This window comes from Sus scrofa, chromosome 16, assembly GCF_000003025.6.
Source record: "Sus scrofa isolate TJ Tabasco breed Duroc chromosome 16, Sscrofa11.1, whole genome shotgun sequence".
NCBI classification, from domain to species: domain Eukaryota; kingdom Metazoa; phylum Chordata; class Mammalia; order Artiodactyla; family Suidae; genus Sus; species Sus scrofa.
In genome coordinates, this window is record NC_010458.4 from 53664862 (window position 1) to 53685742 (window position 20881).

General features: G+C 50.3%; 1 protein-coding gene and 1 long non-coding RNA gene across 5 annotated transcripts in view; one reads left to right on the plus strand and one right to left on the minus strand.

Moving 5' to 3' along the window:
* The window catches only part of KCNIP1 (potassium voltage-gated channel interacting protein 1), a 422323-nt gene that overhangs the window by 392210 nt on the left and 9232 nt on the right, over positions 1-20881 (minus strand). The window contains exon 1 of one of the 4 annotated variants that reach the window (XM_021076584.1): positions 510-598. The exons of the other annotated variants lie outside the window; for them this stretch is intronic. The gene's annotated coding sequence lies outside the window, so the exon portion shown is untranslated. Of the gene's footprint in view, positions 1-509; positions 599-20881 lie in introns of those variants that run through there. 4 annotated transcript variants of the gene reach the window in all.
* On the plus strand, positions 1513-5137 carry LOC110257299. The gene is made up of 2 exons (XR_002339731.1): positions 1513-2114; positions 2210-5137. It is a non-coding gene; the product is annotated as an uncharacterized LOC110257299 (long non-coding RNA).

The following is a 20881-nucleotide window of genomic DNA, read 5'->3' on the forward strand; positions in this document are numbered from 1 at the left end:
GGAGAGATTTCACGGTGACATGAGTGCTGATTCTACTCACAGTTCGTGAGACCGTACAACCTCCACCCTGAACCTGGTATTCTGTATTCTGTATTCTGCCCTCAACCTGCTCCCCCAACCCAGGATGAGAACTCTTCTGGGCAAATCCTACCAAGTCCAGACTCCCAGTATCTAGACACAGGGACAGAAGATGGGAGTGGCTGGGCTGCGCGCATGACAAGAAGACAGTCCCAGGGGCGGTCAGACCTGTGGGCTCTGGAGTCAGGCGAATTTTGCTTCCAAATCCTCCTCCAAATAGCTGTGATTGCCAAGGAACCAGGAACCTTGTCTATCTTGCACACCACAAAACCCCCAATGCCTAGAATAGAGCCTGGCTCACACAGAGCAGTCAATATTTTATGAATAAACCAGTGGCTGCAACCTCACGGCTTCTTTAACCTTGCACCAGTTACTTCATCTCTTGGAGTCTCCGCTCCCTCCTCTGCAAAATGGGCCAGACATCTGCTTACCAGGTGGCGAGGATTAAATGACGACATGCAGCTACTGCGCTCAGCACGGCGCTTAGTGTATACGAGCAGCTAATTCGCAGTTCGTCTTTGCGGGGCACGTACCGTGCGTGAGCGGGCATGTGCGTCCGTGTCCACACGTTTGCGCGTGCGTCTCCGGGGATGTGCGTTCGTGCGTGTGCATACGTCATCTCCAGGACCCGCCCGGGGGGTTAGTTCTATCACTATCTCCCTCTTTCAACTGAGAAAGTTGCGGCAACACATCCAAAGCTTTTAAGCCCAGACATTTACAGCTTTGTTCTTAGGCTCCAACGTTGCTCAAGAGGCCTCTTGATCTGATACTCTGTGGTTTGGGTCACTTTGTGCAGAGGACAAGGCGAGTCTTCTGCCATCCTTTTCTGCATCTGACACTCACTCCCAAAGCTGGTGACCACAGGCACCCAAGAGGTGATGAGCTGAGTTGCCCAGGTGTCCGGACATAGGGGCCAGCCTTGCATCACACTGCTGTGTGGAAACAGGATGGGCTCAAGGCGTTTACAGCCCACCCCAGGGGCTCTCAGCCTGTAGCATCTGTGAGCCGCTCCCATGCCACTGGCTAAATTCGGATGGTAGTGCTCACCCCCAGCCCCGGATGGCGAGTCTGTAAGTCTGGAGGGGGGACTTTGGGGCCTGGATCTTTGACAAGCTCCCTGGTAATTCTATGTAAATGTTCTACTTTTGGAAATTTGGAAATTAAAAAAAAAGATCTATCAAATAGGTATGTGCCGTAGAGTTATCTGTTAACCAGGAAGGAATAGGAGAGCAGACTCAATTTTGGCTTTTCAAGAAAAAGGGGCATGTGAGAGAGATGTCATTCTAAGGCTAAGTCCCCACCCACAACCAGCTCCCTCCCCCAAGCACCGGCCCCCTGGCCTCCCTCCCCCAGAGGAAGCTGAGTGGGCTCCCAGGCAGCCCTGCCAACAGGGCAGAGAACTTGAAGCCCAGAGAAAGGGAAGGAGTAGGGAATGAGAGCTCCTCCCTGTGTCTCGGCTGCTCCACCTCCCTTCGCTTCCACTGGAAACAAGAAAATTGCCAAGTAATTGCTCTTTGACAACCCCTGCTGGTCTCGCCTTTCTTTCTTGCTGAGATTATAATTAGAGAATCAGTAAATTTAAATAGAAAATCCATGAGCAGCACAGAGCCTTCACCTTTCAAACGCTGTTTCGTGTACCCTGTGAGTGGCACTTGCACCCTGTGCAGGCAGCGCTGGCAGGGCGAGGCCAGAGTCAGGTGGGGACAGGAAGCTGGGCGCAGAGCCCCCGCAAAGGTGCAGGAGCAGCAGCAGCAGCGTGGGTGGTAGGTGAGCACTTGCTGTGCCCCAGAGGCTGGGCTGTGTGTTTTCTAAGCCTGGTCTTATTACATCCACTCTTGGTAATGGCACCTGTCTTATTCCCATTTTACAGATGAGGAAACTAAGGCTCAGAGAGACAGTGACTTGCTCAAGGTCACACAGCTAGGATGGGACAAGACCGGAATTGAAGCCCCACATGTGTGCACTCTCAGCCTCTGTGTTTTATCCTGAAGTGTGACTGCTTTCCACTGGGCTGGGGGCCTAAAGACCAGATCCAGGTGAGTTCCTGTTTGTGTGGTCCTTCCTCTTCCCGTACCAAAGTCTGATGCAGCCCCAGCCCGGCCTGGGCCTGTCACCTCTCTTGTGACCCCAGGGTCCATGGGTCCAAACAGGGCTGGAAGAGAGGAAGAGAACTCTGTGTGTCCTGGGAGCTTGGCTTCTTGCTGCACTGAGAACAGCGCTCCCTACCCTGGTCCCTGAAATGGCCTGTCTGGGCCCAAGGACCCGTGACACCACCTCCATGTCTGTCTTCGTGATGAGGAATCAGAGGCCTCAGAGAAAGAAAAATGACTTTTCCCAGGATGCCTGTGCCAGCTACTGACCCATGCAATCAGGACTGGGTGCTTTCTGATGCCATCCCAGAGCAGGGATGGGCTCGTCCAGACAGAAAGCCAAATCATAGGTGGGTGGGGAGGGAAAGGAAGCTTGTTTCTTGGTTGCCAGTGATGTGTTGGCTGCTAAAGGGAAGGGCTCAGGGGCCACATCTTAGCAGCTTTGTCTTTCTCAGCCATATGTAAAAAGTGAGAATGTCTGGAGTTCCCTTGTGGGTTAAGAACCGGGCGTTGTCCCTGTGGCAACACGAGTGGCTGCTGTGGGGTGTGGGTTTGATCCCTGGCTCAGGAACTTCCGCATGCCACAGACCCAGCCAAAAATAAGAGTGAGGCTGTTTGTGGTCCTTCGCTCATGCGTTCAGTGCGTGCCAGTTACAAGAAGAAACCATCACTTGTTTCCTTGTCGAATAATGTACTAATATGATTCATAATATTATAACAGCACTGTGGGGTAGGAATACTTCGACTTTCCAGATGAGAGAACCAAGGCTCACAGAGGTTAGGGAACGAGGCTCAGCCACGGAGCTGGTCAGTGGCAGATCCTGGGTTCCAGCTGGGGGTTGCATGGTCCAGGGCTTGCTTCTGTGTCTAACACTTCAGCTCCAGCTGGCAGGGTGGCGTCAGGAGGACAGGGATATTGAGCAGATAGGGGACATGAGGCACTCCACACAGGTCAGCCTTTGACCTGGGCCTCCAGGGTGAGTGAGTTTCGGTGCCCGGACTACCATAGTTTTCAACCACAGAAAAATCCAGAAGGTATAAGTTGCCCTGTAGGCCAGGGGCAAGGGCTCTGGGACCTTGCTGCTTAGCTGGTCCTAGTTCTTATGGAACTTTCCCAGATCACTAGTCACTTGCTGTGGGGGTGCTTTCCTTAGTAGTAGAGAAGGACAAATTCCTCTTAAATAACTTTTCCTTCTTTTCAAATCTTATTTGTGACTTTTAAAAATATTCAAGAACTGGCACACTTTTTTTTTTTTTCTTTTTTGGCTGCACCCAGGGCATATGGAAGTTCCTGGGGCCAGGGATGGAGTCCGAGGCTCAGCTGCGGCAATGCCAGACCCTTAACCCACTGCACCACAGCGGGAACTCCAAGAATTGTCACACTGTTTCTTTCTCTTGACCCTTTTGAGTTTTGGTCTTTTCCCTCTCTCATCTCTGTCTCTCTGGCTGTCTCGGTGTCGTGCTTCTGTCTCTCTCTCTTGGCTTGAGAACACTGAGTACGTGGATCCTGACATCGGGGGAAACGTAGCCCTCCTGCTGTCCCACACCGCCTTCCCCAAGCCCCTCTACTCAGGGCTCAGTGGCCACCTGGGCCCAGCGCCAGCTGAGCACAGTGGCGAGGGCATCATTTTAAGGATTGCTGTCATTTTCCCCAGCCTCAGAAACTCTTAGCTAAGCCTCCCACCTCACGTTCCTAAATGTAAATAAACACATGCCCAGCTGGGAAAAGCAAGATCGTACACTGGCTGTGTTTCTGCAGAGCAGTGCTTCTTAACCCACTGTTCAGCTTCCTGCCTGGAGTGGGCAGAGAGGAGAGAAGAGAGAGGACCAGGAGAGTGGGAGGAAAAAGAGAACAAGCAGAAGGCAGGGGAGAACGAGAGAAGGGGGACCGAGGGGGAGGAGAGGCTGAGGGAAGCCCCCACGAGAGCCACTCCCACCTCTTTGATACCCCAGGTAGAGTAATGAGGTTTCCCATTTTGCTGACAAATAAACTGAGGCTGCGGGAAACTCAATGTCAGTACTAGGAGAGGGCAGAATGTCCTCCACAGTTAACAACGGTGCGGCAAGGGCAGGGAGACAGGGAGTTTCTGAGCTCCCTAAACCCCAGGAACTATAAACCACATTCTGCATCATCTCTCTTCCTGCTGGCAGAACAGAACTGGCCTCCGAGTCCAAACCCGCTGTTCTGCTGATCTAGCTTTGTGCGGCAGATGCATTTGGGGCTTCTGCCGTTTCCCTGAGAAACAGTGTATTTCCTGGGGAGTGAATGCCATCATTGACTCTTGTCCTTTTCAGTGTTGGGGTCCACCCCACGAGGAACACCTGGACCCCACTTTGCTCAAGAGGAAAGATCATGCAGTGATGTCATAACCTTAGCGGGAAACAGTCGCCACATAGGATCTAAGCAGGGGCCAAGGGTGTCGATGAAGCATTCTGGAGAAGCCACACGGGTTTTTTTCCCCAGCCTCACCATATAAGGGACAGAGGCGAGCCCAGCCTTTCCGCCTCTGAGCACATGCCTGTGCGTCTCCTGGCACCACTCACAGCACCGGTGATGCTCGAAGCAGCAGCATCAAGATCTTCGCAACATCAGGCCGGCCAAGGGCTCAGAGGCGAATCTGGCTTTCAGCCTTTCTGCCACCATTTGCTAGGGCCCATCTCCTCTGGCTGTGGACCGGGAGGTGGGGAGGGGACAAGGGAGCAAGGTGGCTCTGCCCTCTGCCAGGGTAAGCACACGAAAACTGCACTTAATCCAGGGGCCCAGGAGCTCATTCAGTTTCATTTCTTGAGTTTCAGGTTATCTGAGTGGAAACCCTCCTTAGCTCCTTGCCTTGGGAGTGGAGGGATCTTTCTGAGACAGCACAGCCTTGGCACTGAACTTGGAAAAGTCAGTGGTCAGGACTCTGAACTCAGAATGACCCGACGGGTACCCATGCCAGAACCCACGCAGTAAAACCTTTTCTTTTCTCATAAGCCCTTGCTTAGATTGTGTTTGTCATGTTCTCCTTCCCCCGAAAAGTCAGACGTGGGCGTTTACCTCCTCTGGGTTCAGTGAAGTGTCTTCTGTTTACTGAATGACTGTCTGAATATCTCTTCTTCCTGTGGTTTGGGCTGGGCAGTGCCGTTTTGCGTTGATGGACTGACACCCGCCCACTTGCCCACACTGGGCATCTGTGGCTGACCGAAGCCCTCTAAGCCCTGAGACAGGCACTGGGCCCTGAGGGATGTTGGGCAGGCCCCTCTGATCACCAGATGGTCACAGCAGCCTTCATATGACCTGGGAGGAAAGGGCAGCAGGCAGGGCTGGGCCCCCAGGACAGTGCTTGCAGTCAAAGGCCACCAGCTTTGCTGGGCTTGTCTCTCTCCTCTCTGCCCCTTTCAAGGATGGTAGGCAGCCTCCAGGTGGCTCCCAGGGACCAGGCAGCATCATTTCCACCTGAGAAAGGCAAGGAAACCAGATGCCTGATCTGAGTCTTCCCGAAGACTCCTCTTCCCCATCCCCAAGGAGCCATGGGGGCAACTCTCATGGGTCTGGGGAGGGTCTAGTCCCAGCAGGGCCCGACCTCTCCTGGCACCATGATGTTTCATGGGGAGACCACTCCTCCATCTCTTTGCTCAGTCTGAGCTGATCTGAGCACAAGGAGAGCATCAGGTGAGCAGCAGATCTGACCACCCTTCCTGATGGACCAACCAAGATGGAAGAAAGGGTTGCAGGAGGATGGCGGTGATGAGAACATGCCCTGAACTTCTTCTTTATTCCCTCCCCAAAGGCAGCAGCGCCTGGAGGAAAGTTTGAAAGTGCCCATAACCAGCTGTGGTGCCAGATATTAAAGAGCACAGTTTCCCTTCTCAGTTTTCCCCTCTGCACATAAGCCCGCGCACACGCGCTCACACACACACACACACTCTCCCCTCTCCATCACTCTGTGACCTTGGGCACACTCCTCTGAGGAACCCACACCATTCATCTCGGCCCTGCTTCCCCAAACTTCCCTCTTCCACCGTCCACACAGCACCACGTGGCACCGAGCCCCGCAGGCATCAGCTCTTGACCAGAAACACAGGCCTTTGCCAGGAACAAGGGCAGCCTTGACCCTCAAGACGGCGGAGCTGTTCCCAAGCCCCAGCGCAGACGTGGGAATTTCCCGCAAGGTCAGGACCATGTCTCCTTCTCAGCAACCCCTCGCGGCCCCCAGGAGTGAGAGGGAGGTCTTATGTCCCCGAAGAAAACGGAATTGCCTGTGACTCATACCCAGCCCTGCTGGTTGAGAAACCTACTTCCTGGGGTTGGGGGGAGGGAAGGTGTGTGTGTGTGTGTGTGTGTGTGTGTGTGTGTTCTGGGTGTGTGTGTGTGTGTGTGTGTGTGTGTGTGTGTGTGTGTTCCGCTGTTCGCCTCCTGGTAAAACAGGACAACTTGCCGAGCTTTCTTCGGACCAGACCTTTCAGAAAACCAGCTCCCAAGCCATCGAACCCCCTTGCTAGATGATCCCATGTGGCCCAAAGTCTATTTGGACATTGTTTCAAAGGGCGAGACAGAAATAACTAAAGGAGAACAAAAACTAATTCAGTGACAATGACTTACTGCTCTCACGATAATTAGTTAGAAAGCTGAATGATCTGCTCCTGCACCACGTGGGGATGGGGAGGGTACCCTATAGGCCCCACGTTCAAGAAGGCCCTCAGAGGCTGCCCCTGGGCTCCCAGTTCCATCCTCCTTCTCTAAGCCTTGGGGAGAGCCACGGTGCCTCCTGCAGGCTCTGCCACTTGTTTTGAGTTGTGGCTCTGCCCCCCGGTGGGACGATCCAGGTTGCCATGCTGGATCTTGAAGGAAAGAGAAGTGAAGCGATTTCAGTTTCTGTTTTTTGTTTTTTTTTGGTTTTTTTTTCTTTTGCTGTTGTGGCAAAAGGGAAATATCAACTTGGATATAAACAAAATGGGGAACTGAGACTCATCACATGATTTTTGCCGTTTTCTCACTTTGGTAGCACAGGCGCAAAGAACAAAGGTGCCTTCTAATAGCATCATTTAACTTTTAGGCAGTGACATCACTGTTTGTTTAAAGAAACAGCAAGTAATGTTGAAACCTGTTATCTTACCAACCTATCTTATCTACTCTTTCCCTCCAAACCAATGACATGGTACTTGTGTCTGAAAGTCATGTGAGAAATCGAGGCGGAGTGGTGAAGAGGCTTGTCCAAGGTCATTCACGTAGAGATATGTGTGCTTGAGAAAGGATCCCAAATCTGCTCCGTTGCCAAAGTGTGTTTTCCCGATTCTCGAACTGTCTGGCTCTCCTCTCTGACCATCCTCTATGTCCTCACTCTTCACCCAGGAGCTCTGAGTATTGCAAGGGAACCAGCCCTGGACCAGGAGGTGAGGGCTAGCCTTGGGCTATTTTTAGGCAGGGCTGCTCACTGTCCTTCTGCCTGGATTTGGAGATGGGACCTGGGACCAAGGCGGTCATCAGCTTGTCCAATGCAACGTGCCCGGAGCTCAGGACAAAGGCTGTCTTACATGACACCATCCAGGTGGTTAGAAGCGGGACCAGGTAAATGCGGCACTGAGGGCTCGATACAGAGACACGCCACAAACTCAGCTTGAAACGATGCACAGGCATCGTGTTTATGTATTCAGTCGTGCCTTCACCTACTCAGCAGTTCCTCATGCCTCTCACTCACTTCCGGTGACATTGCGACTCCTTTGGAAGGCTGCAAGACGCTGCATGATCTTGTCCCTAAAAATCTTTCCAACCCCACCTCCTTCCCCCTGCCTCCCTGCTTATGTGACTCCTTCTACACTTTGCTGTTCCTCAAACACACAAAGCTTGTTCACATCAGGACTTCTGCTCCTCTTTCTTACCATTTGGGTTTCACACAAGTGCCACCTTCTTGTAAGGTGACTTGACCGATCCCTCTAAAGTAGCACCCTTGGTGATATCACTTCCGGTTGATTTACTTTATAGTACTTCTCACTCACCGCTCTTGCTTATTTGTTTCTTCCATCTGGCTGTTCCTGAGTTATATCCTTTTATAATAAGCCGATGATCTAGTAGCTAAAATGTTTCTGTGAGCCACTCTAAAATTAACAGAACCCAAGGAGGAGGTGGTTGAAACCTCTGATCCAGAGCCGGCCAGTTAGAAGCACAGATGACAACCTGGACTTGAGACTGGCCTCTGAAGTTGGCGGGTGGGGGTGGGCAGTCTTGTGAGACTGAGCCCTTAACCTAAGAGAGCTGATGCTACCTTCAGAATGTGAGTTTTAGGACACCCTGATGGTGCCCTGAGCATTGCTTGGTGGTGTGGGAAAAATCCCTCCCCCCACCCCCCCAATACACACATGTCAGAATTGAGTCTAGAATCCTTTCAGAAGTGAGTCTAGAATCCTTACCACTCAAGAATTGCTCATCAAAAAGTCACAAAAGGAGAGCACAGTGAGAAGTGAGAAGTAACCCTGGCAAGGTCGACCAGAGTTGGGAAATGCAAGGCTAAGGAATTTAGACCTGAGCCAGAGGACGGTGGGGGGAGGGGGTGCCGTGGAAGCGTTGATGAGCGTTGTGTTTCTGCTCGTCACCCTGCTGCTGCACAGGAAGTGTGTTGGAAAGAGTCCAGGCTGAAGCTTCAAGACCCTGAATCTGATTTTGTAGTCCACGATTTTCTTCTGCTTTTCTTTTCCTTAATGAGCTCCTCCCTCCCCAGTTTCAGAGGAGCCTCCTCTGAAAACACAAGGGGAAGAGTCTGGGGGGAAAAGAATGAGATGCGTTCGCGGGCGTGTTGTGCTTGAGGCATGTGAAGAAACTCTGAGTGGAGATGGTCTGCCAGGAAAGAAGTAGTGTGGTGGTCACAGCACGGGTCCGAGTTCGAATCCGGGCTTCAGGTTGTGTGAACTCAGGGCAAGTTGTTTGGTCTCTCTGTGCTTAGGAGCATGGGATGATCCTCAGGATACCCCCTCCCGGGGTTGTTGTAAAGGTCAGATGAGATGTCTGGAAAGTGCTTAAGCAGTGCCCAGCGTGTCATAGTCCTCCACACAAGTTACACATCAGTCCTCTGAACTGTGTGGGGAACTGTAGATCTGGGTGTCACCAGAGTGATGGAGGCCTTGAGAGGAGTTGGATCCTGCAGGAAGAATGTGTTAAGGCATGATAAGAAGGTCAAGGACAGAGCTCTGATAAGTATCAGGGTGACCAGAGAAAGAGGAACCAACCAGAGAGGTTGGCAAGGATCAGCCAAAGAGATTGGGGAAGGAAGGTGAGTCCTGAAGGCCAGGGGAGGGGAGCAGGCACTGGGACCCAGGGAGGGTCACCTGCTGCTGACGGTCCAGGCTGCTGGCGTGGGTGTCGGGAAGCCACCAGTGAGCTCGGCAGAGCTGGGCACTGGGGATGAATCTGTGGGCACTCGGCAGGTGTAGACTGCCTCCCCCGAGAATCCTGGCTATGAAAAAAAGAGGAGGATAGAGGCAGAGGAAGAAGAACTTTGGGGGGTTGGTTTGTCTTGCGTTTGGAAGACTCGGTTCATTGTTTAAAGATGAAAAGTCCTGGGCTGGGTGGCTGTGAAGAGTTGGTAGAGAAGATATGGAGAGTTGGGAAAGCAATACAGTAATGCATAGAAAACACAGCCATCCTGGAAGAATGAGGAAGGGGAGGATAGAGGGCAGAAGGAGGGGTGACCCCTCAATACCTCTCTGTGTCTGGAAGGAAGGGGTGATGGTGTGAAGGCTATAAATAAGTGTGTAGGTAAGAGGACAGGAAGTGGGGGAGGTGTGCCTGGTAGCCTCAGCGTTTGTCTCTGAAGTGGGATACTAGGCCATCTGCGGAAATATGTAAATACATACAGCATCTCTCCAACCGTGGGGCATTTAGGAGAAATTGTGATGAAAAAGCTTAAAATCTCAAGGGGGAATCCAGGGTTGGGGGAACCAGCGTTAAAGGGGAAGTTATTAATATCCGTATAAAAGACTTTACCTCGAGTAATATAAAGCAATGAACACAGCACACCAAGTGAGGATGAGACCTCGGAGGCCATTTGCACATCTTTATTAGTGCTATACGGTTCATTTTCAGGTATGACCCTCTGTTTGCTTGCTGGCTGCTTGAAGCATTTCAGGATCTCCCTACCCTGCAGTTTGAAACAACATGCCCACACGTTACTTTTTTAAATTACGAATAACCTCAAACAGAGTTGAAAGCATTGCACCGTGCACGCCAGTTATTATCCACTACCTCGGTTGTGTACTGAAACAAGCTTTATATTTTAGAATCATGTTAGATTTAGAGAAAAATCGTGAAGATGGAACAGAGGGCCCTTGTACCCAATTTCCTCTGTTTATTAACCCTGTACACTGGTCACAACTAATGAGTTCATACTGATCTATTATTGCAGATTTAGTTTCTGCCTGATGTCCTTTGGCTGTTCCAAGATCCCATTCAAGACACCATATGACATTTTGTTGCCCTGTCTCCTTCGGTTTCTCGTGGCTGCGACAGTTTCTTAGACTTCCCTTGTTTGTGATGATCTTGACAGTTGGAGGGAAGATGGCCAGGTACTTTGTAGAGTGTCCTTCAATTGGGAACTAATGATTTTCTTTCTTTCTTTTTTTTTCTTAAGTGATGATAAACCCCAGAGCACTCCTCACTCTACTTTGACAAATTCATATTTTAGCTTGAGATCTCCTTGTTTTAAGAATTAAACTTAGCTGCAGATCCTTTTGTTTTAAGAATTAAAGCTTTACAAATACGTTGAAGTTCTTCCTACCCTGATCTCATGTCCCTCCCTCCCTTCCTAGAAACAACTGCTTGCCACAGACTGGTAGGCAGCCCCCTCCCATGTTTTTATACACTTTCTACCAATGTAAAAAGAATATATGGTATTGAATATTGTTTGCTTAAGCCCTTTACCTTTAATTTTTCTTGTGATAGAAAACGTAACATGAAATCTACCCTCTCAAAAAAAAATTTTTTTTTTCCTTTTGGGATCAAACCTACGGCACATGGAAGTTCCCAGGCTGGGGGTCAAATCGGAGTTGTAGCTGTCGGCCTACACCACAGCCACAGCAACTCAGGATCCACATCTGCAACCTACACCACAGCCCACAGCAATGCTGGATCCCCAGCCCACCGAGCGAGGCCAGGGATCGAACCTGCATCCCCATAGATCCTTAGTCAGGTTTGTTAACTGCTGAGCCATGAAGGGACCTCCCTCAAAAAAATTTTAAGAGTATGGCAGAGTTAGCTAGACATGCACCTTGCTGTACAGCAGTTCTCTGGAACCTTCTGATCTTGTGTGGCTACAACCCTAGACTTACTGAGCAGAAAGTCCCCACTGCCTTTCCCAGCCGCGGGTAACCACCATCCTACTTTCTGCTTGTACTAAGAAGGATGTGACTCCCTGAGACACCTCACTTCAGTGGAATACTGCAGCATCTGTCCTCTGTGACAGGATTCTTTCACGCAGCCTAATGTCCTCAAGGTTCATCTTTGTTGCAGCAACTGGCAGGATTTGCTTCTTTTTTTTGAGGTGCAGTCATCTGCTCCCCATGTTCACTCTGGTATTACTTCCACTAGCCACGAGGTGGAAACAACCTGAATGCCCATCGTACATGAACAGAAGAAGAAAATGCGGTGCACAGATTCACCTGAACGTTATGTATCCCTTTCTAGTTCAACATATTGTCTTGTTTAATCTGTGTGCATATTGTTATTCCTGTTTTACACCCAATGAGACAAAAGCCCAGTTAGATGAGTGACGGGGGGAGGCCTGCAACTACCTGCTTGGCTTAAACCCTGCCTCCCCTGTGCCTTCCTCCACCTCCACCATCACGCTCCCCCGTGACACACAGAAAGGTTGGTCCTCATCTGCCCCTTTGGTCCTACGCCCACCAGAACCATCGCACCAACACCAGTGAGCCATGAAGGGCGGATTATACACGAAGGTCTCGCTCAGGAGGACAGACGCTGGGTCCTGGTGGACTGCAGGGTGCCGGCTCACAGCACAGCGTCTGGCCCCCGAGAAACGGGTAATAAGAAGTTTTCAGGGCACGTTGGAAGGAAATGGTGAGCACGTGGCAGGTGGCTCGGATCTGAACTTCTCTGACCCCAGGAGGATAGGCTTCGCCGTGCCCTGGGGTTAACACCAGCCAGGACTCTCAATTTTCCAGTTCAAGGGCTTCCCAGACTCTCCCTTTGATTACTCAGAACCCCCCCACCCCCACCCCAGCCCCTGTCATTGCCCATTAGACACTGGATAAGGAATGCCTATCTCTCTCACTAAGGCTTTGTTTTACTGACACTTGGAGATAAAAGAAATGGGTGTCCAATAACAAGTGGCAGCTTCAAGATCATCCATCTCAATGGAAGAAGAGGTACCAAGAAGATGCCTCCCTCAGGCTGACCCACCTAGGACTAGAATCTGGCCTGAGATTCCCTAGTGTCTCAAATTTCAGACCTTCCCATCTCAGCCCCGTGGTTGTGGCCGTCTCTAAGATTACACAGTCACTTCTATGCAATTATTATTTTAATTCAATTTTCTTTTCATGGCCACATCTGCGGCAGGTGGAAGTTCCCAGGCTGGGGGTTGAATCAGAGCTGTAATGCTGGATCGGAGCCACATCTGTGACCTATGCCATAGCTCGTGGCAATGCTGGATCCTTAACCCAATGAGCGAGACCCAGGATGGAACCCACATCCTCATGAAGACTACGTTGAGTCCTTAACCCACTGAGCCACAGTGGGAACTCCTAATTCAATTATTTTTTAACTCCAAAAAATCTTTTTGTCACATGCAGTCATGAATTAGATGAGCTAAATGTATTTTTCCAACTCATAGTAATCTGTGTGGGTGCAGGTGCACAATACCTAGCTTTTTTTTTTTTTTTTTTTTTTTTTTTTAGTTTTGCTTTTGAGGGCCACACACGTGGCATATAGGGATCCAATCGGAGCTGTAGCTGCCAGCCTACACCACAGCCACAGCCATGGGGGATCCAAGCCACATCCGTGACCTATACCACAGCCCCCGGCAATGCTGGATCCTTAACCCACTGAGAAAGGCCAGGGATCGAACATGCAACCTCATGGATACTAGTCAGATTTGTTTTCTGATGTGTCACAACGGGAACTCCCTAGCATTTCTTAAACACGTGTTTTTATCTGTGTTCTAACTCAAATCGCTGTGTGCCACACCAGTGACACTCTGCACAAAACCAAGCTGCCATTCTGTGCGGACCTGGATTTGGTCACACTGAATGCACAAGCCGGGGATACACTGGTGTGCATGCCTCAGTGAGGAAACTAACCCAGAGAGTCATTCTCTTTTTAGATCCCAAACCTCCAGATCCGGCCTGGCCCAGCCTAGATGGATACTTCTTGATCTGTGAGTTCTCTAGGAGGGGAGCTTTTTGCTTAAGAGCCATAGTCCAGAGCTTAACTTTCTGATCTGTAAACTGGGGACCACAAATCCCTAGAGACCAGACCAAACTCATGATTACAGGCAGCAGAAACTGACCCTACATGAAACGACAAATGGCATGCGCTGAGCAGCTCTGGGGGCTGGAGGTTCGAAGAACTGAAGGGCATGAAAACAGGCTTGGAAAGCAGGCAGCCTCCAAGGGACCTCGCAGGGCTGCAGGACCCACACGGCCAGGCGACCCATTCATAGTGCTCCAGATGTTCCAGATGAACCCAGGCTTCTCTTTGCATCACCAGCTGAAATCTCAAAATCCTGGGACAGTGTCCGATGGGCCGAGTCCATAGAGGAAAGGGAGAGGGAAAATGAACCGCTTTGATTATACCTGTAACACACGATCCTTCCACCAAGACTGCGCTGCGCCGAGGGGCGCATCCCCCAGGGCGCATGGATGGTGCTAATTGGAAGAGGGTGCTGATGCTGGATGGCAGAAAGCGGCGACCGACCTTGACCCTGACCTTTCCAGGGTGTTGAGAATTTGAAGTGATGTGTATCCAGTGCCTGATACCCAGTGAATTAATTCCATGGCCTGAGCAGATAGATGAAAACCTTTAAGGAGAGGGAAGAAGAGGAACTCTAACTTAAAATAAAATGAAATAACAGTTATCTTCCTGGGAGGACTTGAAAGGGCCGCTGCAGAACTGTACTTTAAAAGCTCCCTCTTTTCTAGGCCAAGCACCAATTAGGAACAAAGCCGTGTCTAACACATGGTGTCGAGAGAGCTAGTGCTGCGGCCCGCTGTCACAGGCAGCACGTAAATTGCTAAAGGATGTTTCCATGGAAAGCAGCACACCTGCCAGAATGACCATGTCCTCAGGGAAGGTGGTGGAACCTCAGGCTGTACTGGCCGACCAACCCTGTGAACCAGAAGGCGCCCCTCAGAGCCCCTGAGAGGATGGTCTAAAATGGAAAGAAAACATAAAAGGTCAGAGCAGAAGGTTGAAAACTAAGGGTTAGTCTTGTTTCAAAACCCTAGGCCATGTCCCCTTCTGGGGAGAAATGATGCTTCAGTCAGTGTCTTTTCTGCAAGGAATAAAAATGACATCCTTTTTGCTAGACCTCCCCAAATATCCAGCTTACAGTTAGTTTCTAGCATTTCTTTCTTTTTTTTTTTTTTTTTTTTTTTTTTTTTTTTGTCTTTTTGTCTTTTTGCCATTTTTTGGGCCACTCCCACGGCACATGGAGGTTCCCAGGCTAGAGGTCAAATTGGAGCTGTAGCCGCCGGCCTACGCCACAGCCACAGCAACTCGGATCCAAGCTGTATCTGCGACCTACACCACAGCTCACGGGCAACGCCGGATCCTTAACCCACTGAGCAAGGCCAGGGATTGAATCCACAACCTCGTAGTTCCTAGTCGGATTCGTTAACCACTGAGCCATGGCGGGAACTCCTAGTTTCTAGCATTTCTAAGGGCCGTTTGCAGTCTGGGCTCCAGCTAGCTAGAAGACAGACCCCCACCCCCAACCCCCCACCTCCAGCCCCAGCCAGAGCTCTGAGCCAGAGGGACCCAGGGAGACCTAAGGCTCTGCATTTCCTCCAGGCTCCCCTTCCACGGGGTCTCTGACCTGGTGGCCAAGCCGGAGTTTACTTTCCCTTGCCGTGGGGAAAGCTTGCTACGACAGGTTTTGTGAAAATGGGGCCTGTTAAGCCAAATAAAATGTCAAAGGACATGCTAAGAAACACTGAATTACAAAACACAGGACACAGTAAATATTTAAGGAAAGGAACTCATAGGGGCCTCTCTTCCCACGAGAATGGTTGTTATGCCAGTTGGAAATCATTCTTGGTTTTACAGACCTCTGAAGAGCCTCCACGAGACAAACAAGTTGGGCTCAAACTACAGTGCCTGGTTCTTTATTTGTTTGGCTGAGGCATGTGGAAGTTTCGGGGCCAGGGATCAAACCTGTGCCACGGTTGGGACCTGTGCCGCAGCTGCGGCAACACCGGATGCTTAACCTGCTGCACCACAAGGGAACTTCCTATTGTGCCTGTTTAACACTGGCTCTAGCTACTGTGTGCTGCAGGCTCACTCGGTTCTCTGTGCTGTGGGTTTGCACACCTGTTTATGTGTAATTGCCAAGAAACCCCATCAGGATGTGATATGATTCCATTTCACGGCAGAGAAAACTGAGGTTCAGAAACGTCTTGCCCATGTCAAGGTCAGGATTCAAACCCAAGTCTGTGTGACAACAAACTCCAGTCACTTCTGTGCTGTTTGACGGAACCATCAGGGTATTTTAAATCATTGTTCCAAGGGTGGTACTGATACTGTCACCAGCCATCTCTGGCATAAACTGGATTATCGAGGCTTCTCTGGGACTTTCCCCAGGTGGGTGCTGGAGCCAATTGCATAGCCTGCCATCCACCCTCCCAGTGAATGTGGGTTAAGTGAACACTGAAGGCAGCCTTGGCAGGAGAAAATGTCACAAAATGACAGTACACACCCTTGCGTGCTGCTGGCTGGCGGAAAAATTAAAGCGTTCTTGGCAGAGAGCAGTGGGAGGAGATGCAGTAAAATTACCAAAGTTCCTATCTTTGGCCCAACAAGACTACGTCTAGCAATTTATCCTAGAGACAGAATCATGGAAAAAAGAAGGTTCATTTCTGTTAATAGTGGAATTTGGAACGAACCAAAATACCCAACCATAGGGAGTTATTGAAATAAATTCTTTTTTTTTTTTTTTTTTTTTTTTGTCTTTTGAGGGCCATACCTACGGCATAGGGAGGTTCCCAGGCTAGGGGTTGCATCAGAGCTACAGCTGCCAGCCTACACCCCAAGCAGAGTAAAGAGGGATCCAAGCTGCATCTGCAACCTACACCACAGCTCACAGCAACACCAGATCCTTAACCCACTGAGCAAGGTCAGGAATCGAACCCGCATCCTCATAGATACTAGCTGGGTTCATTAACTGCTGAGCCACTACGGGAACTCCTTGAGATAAATTCTAGTACCTGCATTCTATAGGATGGTCTATAGCCATTTAGAAAGCTGATCCAGGACAACATCCAACTCTACGGAAAGCTGTTCACAATATGTTGGATATTTTTAAAAAGCAAAGAGATTATAAAGAATTGTAAGAAGAGTGTGATGCCATTTCGACAGTGCAAAAGATCCTTTTTCAAAAGGAAATAATACATTTTCAGTGTTTAATTTTTATCATTCTTATTTCTTGTTTGTATTTTATTAATGTTTCTCTACTGACTGTTTTACCTTTGTAGGAAGAAAAAAAATCCTAACTTTGTTCCAACAATATAAAATATGAGGGTAGCAGACAACTCAAAGGGATTTGGGTGTTGCCAGTATAAAAAGCCACCGTTTCCACCCCCAGCCCCCTGGCTATCTCCCAGATTTCTGCCTTCTGATCAGCTCAGCACCCTAGACAGTGCCAGGCGTTCACTACATTCTAACCAGGGGAGGCTCAGGGGCTGGTGGAGATGCAATCAGAGGAGGCTCACGACTTCGGTGTTTGTTTCCAACCCACCAATCCTGGCTGAGCCTACGGATCCCTCGGTTGAACCTTTTAGGAGAAACCAAGAGGAAGCTCAAGAGGCACCAGGTCTTGAAGGAGTCCCACATCCTGGACAGTTAGAAACAGAAGCAAAGTGAACACGTGCTCTGGTTTCCCAGGGTCCTGACGGTAGGGCTGCTGCAGCCTCATCCTTGCCCAGCTGGGCCTCCTAAGGCTCATCTGTGTGGGGAACCCTGTCGCTCCTAGAGGTGCGGTGTTGACCTGCCCTCAAGGAGACTCCGTTCTCGGGGGAGAGATGAGTGGTCAGATGGCCTCTCCGGGTTGGTGCTACATGAGGGGTAGGTGCAGCACCCCCTGGAAGCACAGAGGAGGGACCTTAATCCATGACCGGAGGCCCAGGGAGTGTTCCCAAGGAGGCGGTGCGCAGCATTGGTAGGAGAGGGAATTAGGGAGCTGGTCCTTTATGTATTCTCACAGAAGGGACAAGGTAAGGTTCCCAGTCTGCATTCAAGTCATCTGAAGTAATTCTGCAGTCACTTGCTGCGTAAGCGGGTCTGGGAGTTCTGAGTCTAGTCGTGAGGTTCTAGACCCCTTATCAGGTGATGAGACAAGAGCTAAGAAGAGCCAGGAGACGTGATAAGCCCGAGGGTGTGGGGGAGGACAACCAGACTCAAAGCCGGCATCAGGCCTGACCCAGATCTGGATCTGGATCTGAATGGAGCTTGTGTTTGGCTCTGCACAGCGGTGGGGAAGAGGCAGGGAGCCAGCCGCTGAGGGAATGACTAAGACGAGAAGTGCAGCTTGGAGAAAGGCCACCAGGGGGAGCTCGAGGTAACTGTTGCTCCTGCCGCTTTCTCCCTTGCGATTGTGGCTTTAAGGTTCCTCCGCCTTTGGCGCCAGGAGGAGAAAAATCCGACAGGGTACCCTACCAGGCGTAGAGAGAAGAGAGGGGCCAGGAAAGAGAAGAGCTGTTTGACACTGAAATAGCAGGGGAAGAAAACAGCATACACCACTTAATAAACAAGGCTGGAGATGAGGGCCAGTGGTTAATGGGAAAGAGACACATGGCACCCTGTGACTTCCCCCAGGCTTAGCCACGCACCTCCTCACCCTCTGGAGAACCTGCCTCAAGCCCTGGCCCTCTCTAGCTGGGCCCCCCGCTTCCTGGTGAAGAGTTTCCTTCCTGCCGTATTTGGCATCCATCCACATACAAGAACCGTACCCAACTGAGAAGCCCCTATCTACGGTGCCTGCTCTCTCACACGGGCTTGGTTCCATGTACCCATGGCCGTTACCGCTATTGCAAATGACCTCCTTGGTTTTTTGCTTCTCGATCTTTGTTTCCCCCCACTTGGTCTTCCAGGGACCTTGTCTCGTTCATCACCATCACCTAGTGCTTAGAACAGGGCCTGCCACATGGTACGGCTTGATCGAAAAACTGCTGTCGGGGCAGAGAGGTGGGGAAGAAAACAAGCTCCAGAATCAGACACATACAAACCCCTGGACTGAGCCTAACTCCCCCGCCTCCCCAGAGGGACTCGTGGGTAGCCACTGAGTCTTGCTTTGTACAATGGGCTGTATAAGGTTTGTGGAGCTGCCAAGGGCCTGATACAGAATAAGGATTCTGCAAGGTGGCTTTTAAATTTTATTGTGATGATAAAGAATAAAAAGGCGAATTTTGCTTTTTTCACTAGAGGTGGGACGGAGTAGGAGCTCCCAATTGCCAGCAAGTGGGCTGAAGAATTACCTCCTGCACGGGTCAGGAGGGGGAGGCAGAAAGAGGAAGAATGGAGTGACCAATTCTAAGAACCTCTATGCTGCCACACAGAGGGAAGTGAAGCCAGAGCTGTCAGGACTTTGCTCTCGAGGGCAGATTGAGTAAGATTTCTTGGGGCAATCCCTGGGCAAGTACCAGAGCAAAACTGTATGACCTCCATGGTTGCTCAGCAGCACCCATGTCTGGGGAGGATGCTCAGCTCAGTTCAGCCTCCCCCCACCCCCCCGCTGCCCCCCTGCCAGCCACAGGGCAGTATCTTTGCATCTTACTATGCAGACTACCCTGGAAAAGAAGCCAGCTTGGGCATCATCGCTTCCTGTTTCATTTCTTCCATTTGATGTAGATGATGATCTGGATATTGCAGTGAGGCCAAGCTTGCACAAAAAAAGGAAAGTTCAGCTCAACATAAGAACACATTATGGAGAAAGGGAGTCAAGATGCTGTTGGTTCAAGAATAAAGTGTTAACTAAGATCGAAGAGAAAAATGCTCACTGAGAGCTCCAAGAATGAAGGGGAGTTTCACGTGAAGTGGCGAGAAGCAGAGACAGGACAGGACCAGGGCCAGGAGACCTGGGTTCCAGCATGGGCTCTGACCTCAACTGTGGCTTTAGGGCAGTGACATTCCTTCTATGGGCTTCGGTTTTCTCAATTATCACCCACGCTCCTCCCGCTGTCTATCATTCATTCACTGATTCATTGAATCAAAAGTATTTTTCAAGCCCTCAGGTTGTGCTGGGCACTGCTGATGTGCTGGGGATTCAGTAATGAGCAAAGCTGATAAAAATCCCCATCCTCGTGTTTTCTGCGCACAGCACACAAAATCAAGAAAACATGTATCTGAGATGGAGATGAGTATGAAGGGGGAAAAGGGGTGGGGGAAAGGGGGCAAGGAGCTTCTTCTGAAGGGGGACTTCAGAGGCAAGACCTAAGGAGGTGAGGGAGCGAGTCAGGAGGACATTGGGACAAAGAGGGTTCCAGACAGAGGGGACAGTGATGGGAAGGGCTAGTCTGAATACGAAACCTTCTCACCTCCACTCCTTTCCATGCCACAAGCTGGCCTGCTGGTGGTGGCAGCCTCCTGAGGGCCTCTCTGCCTCTACCACCGCTTCTCCCATCCCCCCTCCACTGCAGAGGAGAGGTGACTCTTTAAAAAGGAAGTTGGACTCCATCACTTCCCTGCTCGGAACCCACCTGGCGCCCCTACCACACTCAGAACAAATGCCAAAGTCCTCACCATGGCCCTTCAGTATCTCCCAAGCCCAGCTCCCTCTCCTCTCTCCCCGGCTCACTCCTTCCCGGCTTCTCTGTAGGGTGCTGTTTCTGGACCACACCAAGCAAGCCGCAACCTCAGGGGCTTTGCCCTAGATGTCTTTCCTGGTTACCCATCTGGCTTCCTGACTTCATGCAGACGTCACCTCCTCGGGAGGACCTCCTTGACCAACAGCCCTCACCTCCTGCCCCTTTACCCTGCTTTGTCTTCATAACACGTATCAGTCCCTCCCATCATTTTATATATTTATAATCATAGCTATAATTGATCAGATGTTTACCATGTGCTACACACTTCTAAATATCCAAGAATTAATTCACATTCCCCCAAACTCCTTGAGGATGTATCATTAACTTCATTTACTGATAACCTGAGATACTGAGAGCTTAAGACATTTGCTCGAGGTCTCCCAACTGGTGTCAGAGAAGATTCAAACCCTGGAGTTTCCACGATTGGCTACAACACTCTAGACCAGCACTACCCCAAAGAGCTTGGCAAGGATGGAATCTTCTATGTCCAAAATAGTAGCCACTGGCCACATGCGACTGTTGAGAATTTGAAATGTATGTAGTCAAGGAACTGAAATTTTATTTCACTTCCATGACTTTGACTTTAAATAGCTACATATGGCTGCTGACAACCATAGTGGACAGTAGAGCCCTAAAGCCCCTGATGTGTTCCTTTGTTAATGTTTATCTACCACATGTGGAGGGAATTTTTCTGTGCCTCAGTTTCCTTCTAA